This window comes from Pogoniulus pusillus, chromosome 20, assembly GCF_015220805.1.
Source record: "Pogoniulus pusillus isolate bPogPus1 chromosome 20, bPogPus1.pri, whole genome shotgun sequence".
NCBI classification, from domain to species: domain Eukaryota; kingdom Metazoa; phylum Chordata; class Aves; order Piciformes; family Lybiidae; genus Pogoniulus; species Pogoniulus pusillus.
Genome location: NC_087283.1, coordinates 14,910,249 through 14,922,204, shown reverse-complemented (window position 1 = coordinate 14,922,204; position 11,956 = coordinate 14,910,249). Strand labels below are relative to the sequence as shown.

Sequence of the window (11,956 nt, the reverse complement as noted above, 5' to 3'; positions counted from 1 at the left end):
AAAATGCAGCATTAGTAAATAAGCTAGTGAATAACCCTAGATTAAGTGCTGAGGAAGGTCAGACACAAAAGTTGGTCAGTTAGGGAGAGCAGGGCAACCTTCAAAAGGTGTTTCCAGCAAAGAGAGATGTTTGTCTTTCATAAGAGGTAAGGATGAGCCAGTAGAGCAACAACACTGTTAACCTTGTAAAGCAAGAGGACTTCAGCCTCTCATTCCTGTCACTGTACAAAGTGATAGAAAGATTAAAGAGATAAAATGGGATAAATTTTCAAAACTACATAAAGATTTTCAAATTAAAACTAGCTGCAGTCAGAACTCACATTGCACTGTGCAATGTATTGCAGAGATCTACAGAAACCTCCCATTATATCAATTTCATCAGTTCTTTTCTTAAGCAACAATAATTTTAAACTCTATAATAGCATCTCCATGTGAATCTTTTGGCTTTCCATGTGATAACAGTCATTATGATTAAGACATATGTTATCCAGGCTGGAAAAGGAGTTAAACAAGAAGTGCATCCACATAGTAAATGGTGTTTAACTGTAGCTCTACATGCACACAAAGACCGACAACAAAGAAACTTCTGTATTGATTGAAAGTGGCTAAGAGAGGAGAAGACACCACAGATAATACATGAAGTTTTAGGGGACAAATATTCCTTCCTCCAAAATACAAAGGCCCTTCTTGAATCTGTGAAAAGTAAAGCATGGGGAAAGTGCAGATGTTTCTTGGAGCCATACCTCATCTCTAGGAAGTCTCCTTTTGAAGGGAAATGGAAATTAAGAGTTGCCAGGCTGATTTTTATCTCTCTCTGTCACCTGTTGGATTTACGCTGCATATGTTGCTAATGTTCTCTAATATTCCAGTTAACTCAGTTTGCATATTAACTGTCTTGTGCCCCAGATGCTCATACAAGTATCATAAATACTTTGTAAAAGACATAACCATTACTTCAAAAAAATCTGTGAAGAAAACTTGAGAATTTTTTTTTCAGCAGCAGTTGACTGGGACATGGAGGAAGCATTTCCTAGCCAACCTACTTCCACAACAGTCATTTTGCTGGTCTCTGTCTGGTAATTAGTGAAAGAACAAGAAGGAATGCCCTCAACTTGTGACTGGGTAGGTTTAGACTGGACATCAGGATTTTTTTTTTTTTTTTTTGGAAAGACTGGTCAAGCATTAGAAGGAGCTGCCCAGGGAGCTGGCTGAGTCACCAACCCTGCATGTGTTTAAAAGTCATTTAGATGAGGTGTTTGGGGACATGGTTTAGGGTGAACCTTGTAGAGTAGGGTTATCAGTTGGACTTGGTGATGCTGAGGGTCTTTTCTAAACTGAATGTTTCTGTAAACCAAACAAATCTACCTTTAGGAGTAGGCTCCACAACTGATCCCATCTACAGAGATTAGGACAACACAGTTTCGAGTTAGCTAGAAGCTATCTAACTTGAGTTAGTTGAGTGTTTGAACTTAGGATTTGGCTCCCTAGAGTACATGTGTAAGTATAAAGACAATAGGTACAGGTCACATATGCAGTATTAGAGTTCACACATGGAACTAGACAGATTTTGAAAATGGACCAGGATTGTGGTTTCACAGGGCATCCACTTCATAAGGGAGGCTCCCTTGTTCTGGAAAGTTCAGGATGTTCCAGAACAGCAATGGAAAATATTGTTCTCCTTTAACACCACACTGGCACTGTCAAATGATTCATAGGCTCTGGAGAACACAGGCATTACCAGCTCAGCACATCCGTACACCAATCACCATTTGTCATATGTGAGTACTTCCCACAGTCCTAAAAAGGGATTTGTTTTCTATAGCAAGCCCTGTACTGAACAGCAAAATAAAACCAGCAGTTGATTATTTTGTTGAATATCTGCCTATTTACTTGGGAAAACTTCACTTTAGGATTTTTTTATATACTGCCTAATAAAAGGACCCCCACAGCTTTCGTCTTTGTGAAGAAATGCTGCCAACATCCAGTACAATTTTCTGCATATTGAGTGAGGTACTTGAAAGTCCCAGTTCCCTTTTAATGTGTGAGATGCTCTCCCATTTGTATGCAGCTGGAGAGAGTAGTTTTATCTTCATTTAAAGAAGCCTTATGATGGATTTCTTCCTTTAAACAAATACCATCTCAAACTTTTTCTCTGTCTTTCCCTCAGCATACACCTCTTTCCTCTCTTGTTAGGCACTAGTGTGTTCCTGTCACTGCATAATCTTGACACTCCACGTGTTACAAGATGATGGCAGCTCTGTTTCTTCTTTGATATCTCTGTGCACGACCTGATTTAATAATTCCAGATGAATGGCTTATTGATATAATTTTTACAAAATGCTTGCTGAGGAAATTTCATTGCACTGCCTTAAATAAGGCCTTCACTATCCTTCTCTGGATTTTCTGATTCTAGCACTTGAAAGCTTCTAATTCCAGCCAAGGCTTTCTCCAATCCTCATCCTGAAAACACTATGCAACTTAGGAGCAGTTCTATTACAGCCAGAGGGTTAATGTTGGGTATTCAATACTCAGTACTCTTGGGTAAGTGCCAAGTTAATTCTCATTCTCAGGTACTGCAGAGGAAGATTTGCCATGGTACAAGATTCCCAGACAAACCTTCCTACAAACGACCTGCAAAAGCAGCTGTTGCATGACAAGAGCACCTAGTCCTCACAGAAGGACATAAACAGAACAAGATACCAACCTGCAGCTTTGGCCACCCTGGCTTTTATACATACATATCTCCCCATTTCTACTAAAATTTGATCACAACTAATGGCTGATGAATTATTGCATTTCTCAACTATTTATGAAACGTGGGGTTTAGAGCCGTCATTGTTCTTATTTACCACACCATGTGCAAACTTCCTAATTACATGCATACTAGAAACTGTTGAAGTGGTGGTCACTTCCTTCCATACTGGCACAGGACAGATACCACTTAATGCAGATAGAAGGACATTTCTTAGCACCAGGCAGTTCTGCTTAGTCCTTCCACAGCTATTAACTGATGCAAGAAATTATTGTCACGGGTAGCAGAGAGCATCCTTAACATCCACAGCTATTTTCTAAGTTTCTGTTGGCAGGAAAGATTATAGCTGTGAAGGCACAGGGAGATTTTGTCTAACACAGTAAAAAAGCTTTGGACTCAGCACACAACATGACTGAACATACTGTACGTATGCTTCAACACCTACTGGCACTATAGAAGTCATGGTTAGAACCCAGAATATAGACACATTTAATGTCTGTAGCATAAACAATATACAACGAAGTATTAAGTTCCAAACATTAGCAACCTCCCACTGTGGATATGCCACATCTCACAGGCTGAGAACGACTAATTAACTCAGACTATCTCAGATGGCAACTCACCAAGCGGAGGAGCCTGGAGTAGTGCTGCCAGTTCAGCATGAAGCACTTGGTCCAAAGGTTGAGTGCTGAATGACTTCAGGCAGTGCTTAGAGGTGCTTTCACGTGAATTCAAGATCTTCCCCCACGTATCTGTTTTGAGTGAAAATAAAAAAGAGGATTCCAATGCATTTTTGACAAACTCAGATCGTTAGGTGATGACTATTTTGGCTCATACATGGCTCCAACTGTACAACTCTTGGATGAACCTGGGAAATTTTTCATTCTGAAAGCAGATCTGAGAGCCTCAGGGCTCCTGGGGTTAATTTCTCACTTAACCTCAGAAATATGAGCATCCACACTTTAACCAGCATTCATGGTATTTACAGTGTCCAGTGCTAAGGGTGCAAAAGAATGAGCTACTACTGGGCCAGCTTCCCTAGGGTTTCCAGCCTCCCACCCTCCACAGGCCAGGTTTTGGGGCAGTAGTTAAGGTATCCAAGATCTTTGTTGTGAAGAGAGAAGCATCCATTTGTGTCAGAGACCTCAGAAATTCACGGTTTCCAACTGTGCCAGACACCTAGAAGATCTAAGTTCCAGGTTCATCTCTTAGCTGTGCTGCAGGAAGCCTTCTAGGCACCCTGGAATCAGAGGAAGGTCACAAAGGAAGTCTTTTGCAGGTCAATGAATAACAGAGACAGAAAAGGCAAACAAACCCCAACTCAACCCAGTGCAAATACCCCCCCAAAAAAAACAAAGCCCCCCCATCCCCTAAAAATATCCCAAACAACCAAAAAACCCAAACAAACCCAAAGAAACTAAAAACAAACAACCCCCAGAGCCCCAGAGAATTTCCTGAGAAATATTTTTGGGTTTGGAAAGTCAGCATTTTCTAATGAAGCATTTCTTACTATAAAGTTCCTACCTATTTCCATCTGGGAAGATATTATTCAGATGGAGATGACACATTTTGGATTACATGAGGGAATGCTAAATTTGGTCTTCTTGCCAAATTCCACCTCAGCAGATAATTTCATAGTTCTATAAATTCACCTCACAACATTACCACAGCACAGTTCTTTAGCTCACGTTCTGTTTTGCAGCTTTTGTACTGTTCAATACTTTTTGCATTTCATCCCCTGCTTAGCTGCATTTCCCCAAGTTCAGTGCCACATTAAAATGCATGGCTTCTGTATACACGTGAAAGAGAGCTCTAGAGTCTCTAAAATCATTTGAGTTACTACAAGATCATTGGTTCTACAGGAAGGATTACTTTTAGTACCCAAGATGTTTTTGCACATCAAGGTGTAATCCCACACATACTGTGACTTGCCTGTGTGTCAAATGTTTTTGTGTCATTACGGTGCATGAGTGCAGTAGAATAGCTGTTGTATTTTTCTGCCTCTTCAGGAACATTTATCACTACAATGAGGATTCTGCATTGACTCAAACCAAGACCCAAAACTCTATTGTGCCAGGCACTACAGCAACAGACAGCAAAGAGAAGCCCTTGTTCCTAAAGATCTTTCTGTATAAACAGACAAGATGTTGCCAGAGATTTATCTTTTATTCTTCAGTTTATAACAGCTGCAAACCAATCAGGATAAAGAATAAGAATTGTACTGAACAGGCTGCAGTGACACCACCTGTGGGATGAACCCGTATGCAGTGGGAAACTCCAAGTGAGTTAAAAAAAAACATGGGTGGAATCCTAAAATTCTTACTGACTCTAATGAGAGCTAGGACTTGCCCTTTCTGTTCCCATTTCAGCAGGCACATGTCTCCTTAGCACAGTGCAGCGTTAGACAGTGGTTTTTCCAACTTTGATGGTACCTACCAGTAAAATTGTGGTACTGACATGTTCTATCAGAGTAAGAAACCCAAACAGTGCACTGTGCCAACTGGCTTCTAGGACTCACTCACCACTTGGTCACTGGTATGTGATATTGCATGGCTTCTTCAAGTACAGCAGCAACAGAAGGCACATCAGGCAAAATGTGGGCCCACTGCCGAATGAGGGGAGCACTGGAACAGGCTGCCCAAGGAGGTTGCGGAGTCATTCAAAACTTGATCTACGTCTGTTTGCATTAAGAGAGAGGTTGGACTGGATGACCTCCAGAGGCCCCTTCTGTAATTCTGTGCCATACAGACACAACCGCTGCCGTGCTGCAGCTGTGAGGCTTTCCTGTAGAAGTGCTGCAGTAACAGGTTGCAGGTACTGGGTTCACAAGCTCCCTAGATTCACCAGGCTGCCATGAAAAACACTGACCTACTACTCGCGGTAAGCTGAAGGACTAATTACAGTCTACAGTACTTCACTGACTGCAGTGCAGGGGTTATTTAGATGACAGCAAATTCCCTTAATGTACCCTCTTTCTTGCCACAAATCCATTCTCTAAGGGATGGAGACTAAAAATATTCCTGAGGTAGAGCTCAAACAGATGTAGCCCCTGTTCTGATCTTGGTCATCTTGCTATGTTCTATGTTATTATTTACTTAAATTGCATAGTTCCCCAGGCCTAACAGGAGAATCAGGTAACTTATTTTTTAGCTTTTGTATCTGATGTGATGCACATTAAAGCAGAGATAATCAAGACTTCAGAGATGCAGGTCTGTTTTCTCAACATCCTGACTGTGAATGTAATATAATAGAGGTTTGACTGACGCTCATTTTGCACCCCTGAGTCTATCATAAGATTAACAGTCTTTATTATTTTGCAAAACAAGCAGCAGTGCCTCGCCAAAGGTATAATCACCTCAGTCAAAAAACAAATAAGCTTTTATTTAATGCACTAAAAATATAGTTGAGAAACGTTCAATCTCAAGACAAGTAATAGAACAGACTATGTTGACTGAGCAGATCAGCAGCTGCTGCTGTTCAGGCTTCTTCACCCTAACAGTGCTTGCCTTTTTCTCTCCTCACCAAATTTAGAGATGATGTCAGTGTAGCCAACCCTAGGAGTTCAAAAATCAGAAGATGAACCAAAATAGAATCACAGGATTGGTATCAAAGCCATGGGAAGTTATTGAAATTGAAACCTATGATTTGGGGGGGTCACTCTTTGGATTTTTTAAGTCATAGGAGACAGCCTTCTCCCTTCCAGTTGTCTGCTCAGTTCTCTTGGCTGCCTGATATGCCCTATTTCAGAGAGAGAGGCAACACAGGACAATGGGAAGCACAAAGGATTTGGAATCTATTTAAAGTTTATATAAAGCTCAATTCTCCACCTTATGTTAAGCCATAATCCTGCAAATACATTATATGAGTGCTGAACCTGATTCATACAAGCAGCTTCATGGAGACCAATGGGAAGCCTCTTGTACATGAAGTTCGCCACTTATATAAGTTACTATTGCATGTCAGAAATGTTAGCTTGTGCCACAATATTATGAATTAGCCAAGAATGAAGGTCTATCATTCAGTTTTCTCTGTGATCTTGTGGAACTCTTGAATCATTCTATATACAGCTTACTGCTCTTTAAAAAAAAAAAGGGGGAGGATAAAAATGTGTCTGTATGAGGTACCTGGAAGTCTCCAGACAAAATATAATTCAGATAGCTAATGGATTGGCCTTCAGTTGTCAACCGAATTCTAGCTAACACAGATGGAAAGAATGTTTGTTTTTTTAAATCAGTAAGTATTATTTCATAAGTAGACCTCCTTGTAAAACCAAACCTATAGAACTCATCAGAATCCACCATGGATCAAATTTGACTCAGCATCTGAAACAGAGGAGGCATTTTTCTCAGTATTGAGAAGACCATGCTTCGTGTTTCACAGACTAGATCTCTGTACTTCACCAGAACAAGCAGGACCTTCTTTTCAAAACAGCAGTTCCCAGGAGCTAAAATTTCTCATCTAGGAGTTTACCTATGTCTAAACATTTATCTTTTTTTTTTCTACCCAAAATGTTCAAATATCTCTGAATTCAAATTTACATGTAACTGATCTTAATTAAAATTTATTCTGAATGTGAAAGCCATTTTTGAGGCAGATGAAAGGGATTGCTGGAATAGTAGTCACTTAAAATAATGGAAGACTTTCATCTTTTATTAAACATTTGAAATTACTAAAAGATGCTACCTCAGAGTGGCTTAGTTTAAAGCAGCAAATGATACACATTATTAATTAGATCATTAAAAATCTCATTTAGGTGTAAATAAGTTTAGGACATTAAATTTTAATGTACAGTGTCAAAGTGGAACTTCAGTCTTCATTCTTTCTACAAATGTTAATTTGTGATGCTACAAATAGATTAAAAGTAGAATAAACATCAAAGAACTTACTTCTCCACTCCTATTTTTGAAGAAAAAGAGATGTACTGGTAGTAATAAAAAGTGTTGCTTCTGCTCAGCCCTCCAATTACACATTCTTCCTATCTACAAGACTTTGTTTGAACTTGGATGTACTTCATATTTTGTTATGGGCAATCTATGTGAGTATTTTTAAAGCACAGCAAAAGATAGCTAGCAGTGGTGACCAGAGATACTGTCACTAATTTTCATGGTAATGATAACAGGCTGTTTTGGTGAAATCACATATTGTGAATTAATGGCATAATAGTGCTCAAAAACTATTACTTGCTGCATCTGAAAAGGCAATGATAAAATGTTGTCTCCTGTAAAGGTTTCTAATTATTACCATCATAAAGCTTTATAAAACAGGAAGCATTTAGACTGAAAGTTTCTAGGAAATTTCCAAGATGCTTAGGCTGATTTTAGACTAAAAATGTCAGAAAAAATTCAAAGAAGTCCACCCAATTCCAGGTGCAAGGAACAAGCTATTCCATTTGATAACAGAGGGATAAAAAGGTTTCTAGGGACATGAACCGAGAAAACTCAACGCAAAGAGACTGAAGACAGAATTGAGAGACACTGGAAATGGGCAGCAGAGTGGAGGAGACAAAGACTAAGAGATCAGGAAGAGATGCTACAAGAGAAAGCTATGGATCCTAGACAGCTGAAAAAAATGAGACTAGACTGGAGGCAGAGAAGGGCAGGGGACATAACACTGGGACAGAATTAACACTCAGAAAGACTGTAGAGAACAGGAAAGAGGGACTCAAGTGCAGCAACATGGGTGAGCGCTCATTTTAGTAAAAATCCAGAGACATCAGAATTCCAACACTAGTGTAAAAGCAAGCAGTAATTATCATGACTTTTCCTACAGAATGGACAAAGATTATAAATACCTTATCTGCAGTATAACAATTAATGGAGATTCTTGCTTTTCCATTAAACACCCTTTAACAGCCCCCCAACAAAACAAACAAACAAAAAATCTCAAAACTACTTTCTTTTCCAGGTTCCTAAACTCTAGAGGATGCAGAAACATCAGTTCTATGCAGTACTAACCAGGCTTGAAATGCTGACACAACATAAGGAATTAAAAACCAAACAGTCAAAAGTCACGTGAGAGACTTTAGAAAGGATGACTTTAAGGTGGTAGCAGTGACACAAAGTGAACTGTAATGAGCTTCTCAGTAACAGAAAGGATTATACTAAATCTCATCTGCAGAGACATTCTTTGAGTCTGATACAAGCCTACATTTGCTTCCTGATTCAGTGAAGGGTTGACATATAAACACATAAAAAGAAGGGGATTTAAAATGTAAAGATATTTGATTTTTTTTCCAGCCTTCTTAATTCACTTAAGCATGCCACACTAAGAAAGAAAGGCCCCTATTTTTTCCTTACATTCAAACTGAAGACTTGCTTTGTAGATAACATTCCCACATGAGGCTGACTGACAAGGATCTTTTTACTGAAGAACTGTATGAAATATGATTCTCCCGCACAAAAATAACGTATGTAAATTGTCCATGATTATATGTGAGGCCATATTACAGTTATATGGGAGAAGCTATTGCTCCCACTGCACCCATTCTTTGGAATTGTATGACATATGCACAATCAAGCATGACACAAGAGAATTCATTAAAGATATTTAAATATACCTTAGGGAGCCACTAAGTTTTCTGATGGTTTTACAGAAAGAAAACTAAATGCATCTGCAAAATGCAAGTCTTCTAGAAGGGTTTGGTGCTTTTACTTTTTTCTTGGTAAAGATTCAAAACAATCTACTTGAATAAACTGGTAATAAACCCAGAAATGATTGATTGGTTCTAACATATTCAAACTGTTTCACTTTTAGCTATGCTTCCTTGTTCCTACTGATCTTTTTCTATATCAGCACTGCTTAGAAATTCTTATCCTGTCAGATTGGACAAGAATAGACAATTATTCTCATAAAGAACTTGCATCCTTTGTCAAGACTTCAAATTCAAACCCAACTAATTATATAAAATAGTAGATTTAAGTAACTAACAATCCTTCTAACAAACAAACATTTGCTGTACTAAAGACATCTGGTTTTACTAGGACTATGACCCTTCCATATGAAATGGTATACACACCACCTGAAGGTGTCCATTCCATTTCAGGAAATCCTGTATGCTTTCCAGACTATTGCTGTCTTGAAAATTCTCTGGCTTAGTTTCCATAAATGTGTAGAAAGAATTAATTTCGCACCCCCATTATGACTTACCCAAATATCTGTTGGGATTGTATGACAGGCTGCAGTCAGTAGTCCGATATGGTTACATTTGACGTTACTTGATGCTTTCTTAGGTGGCTGCTTGATGGATTGTACTAGATGTACAGAAGTCCATTGCAGAGCCTGCGCAATGATGTGATCTTGCTTTACAATTTACCTGAAACAGAATTTTACTGAATTACTTCTCAAACCTGAAGCAAGTGTTGATACAACTGATCTGCCTACACCCCAAGTTAAAGTTTCTTCTTATTTAGAACACTTAAATTGGAATTCTTTGTTTCTCTTGGACAGGTGACGATTGATTTCAGTGATCTTCCAATCAGACTATCCTGGTTTATAGTCAAGATTGACATTTCATTAGTATGAGCAAGAGAAGAATCAGACGATTCTTTTCCAAGCTACATGGCTATGGAGCTCCATTCTAATATTTCTCACTTTCTTACCACTTCACTATTGATACTGTGACAGGATTTGTAATACCATTAGGCTGTGATGCCAAGAGCAATTCTTTTAAAAAGTGTGCCGCTGAATATAGCCTCTGGCAAATGATACCTTCAGTTAGAAAGTATTAATGTGACAGAACTCTTCCAGACCGTTTTACAGTTAATGTATCTTGACCAAAATTGACAACAGAGAAAACCCTGCTTGGACTTGTGCAACGTAGCATCGAGACAGACAAATCTGAATTGGAAATGCCTTTTTGTGCAGGAACTGATCTCACTGTCATTTATAGTAATGTAAATCAGAAAGAACCACTGAAATCAGTAGGAATTACAATCCTATAAATCAAGTGTCATACGAACAAAAAAGTAGTAACATGTTATTATTAAGTCATTTAACTCTGCTCCATGGTTTTAGTTTAGCTCTAACATTTATCAGCTTTGCTTGCCCACACTAACTCTTTAAATAGCAGTATTTTCTGCAGTTCGGCAACAACGGGTATTCTGGATTGGGTATTCACAGAGCAAGGTAAGAGAGGATTTGTCATAATGCGTCTATCTACTGTTCTACAGCTCCTCTCTTACTTTGTCTCTATATACCCATAAAATATCTGACTATGAAACGACAGAAGGAAAAACAAAGAAGCGTTCCCTTTTCATCATATTTCTCTGACACATAACATTGGATCATCTGTATTATCACAGCTACAAATAGTTTTAGCAAACATAAATTACCCAGCCCCATTACACAGATAGGTTATCTGTCTTTTTGCCATTGAAAAAAATCCATGGGCTATCTACTTGCAGCACCAAATGCCTTCTTTTACTTGTTTTAAATGCACTAGCCCTTCATTTCATGATGCATTTATTTCACTGAACTGTTGCAACTAAGAAAATATTCCCATGGCTATAGTGAATAGTGTTGTGTTCCTGTTACTTACTACTCTTCCCAAACAAAACCATTCTAGGATGAGAATCCCAGTGGTATGAACTGGTAAATGATCCAAAGGAATGTCAATTTATACCTTCTGAATCTTGTCTTTGAAGTGCTTTATATGCAGATGTTACTGCACATCTTACTATCTTTGTTGCCTTCTCAGGAGTTTTTACAGATCATCACCTTGATCAAAATTTGGAAGAATTCACAGAAAAGAGAAAAAACTGCTCCTGGAAAGGATAACTGAGGTCATAAAAGAAGAGCTAAAATAAATAAGAACTTCAAGATTTCCTGTTAGTATACTGCTCTCACTTGAAACTCAGATTACTTTCTGGGGGTTTGTTGTTGTTTGTGGGGAGAGTGGTTGGGTTTTCTCTGTTGGAGAGTATTCCACAAAGGCACAGTATTATTTTCATTGAGGTTTGATCCCCTGGAAATCGTTTTGTCTGGTGGGAAATGACAATTTCTAAAAGTATGATCGATTTTTTACCATACTGCTGCAAATTGATCAAATTAACATTGATAGCGATGATATCAATAGTGTTTTATGATTATTGCTTTACTAATCACTATGTATTCCACTGCTATGTGCATGTGAGACCATTAATGTGGTATATGTATAAACATTAAGCTTAAATAAAGGCGGCATAACTAATTAATGATCATGCAAAA

The 11,956-nt window shown here is 38.5% G+C and overlaps 1 long non-coding RNA gene across 3 annotated transcripts in view; it reads right to left on the bottom strand.

The window, feature by feature from the left end:
• Nucleotides 1-3,228: 3,228 nt before the first annotated feature.
• Nucleotides 3,229-11,956, bottom strand: part of LOC135184503 (uncharacterized) — a 109,629-nt gene continuing 100,901 nt past the window's right edge. For all 3 annotated transcript variants that reach the window (XR_010306062.1, XR_010306061.1, XR_010306060.1), the window contains 2 exons: nt 9,899-10,064; nt 3,229-3,504 (listed from right to left, as the gene is read on the bottom strand). This is a non-coding gene — a long non-coding RNA (uncharacterized LOC135184503). The remainder of the gene's footprint in view (nt 3,505-9,898; nt 10,065-11,956) is intronic.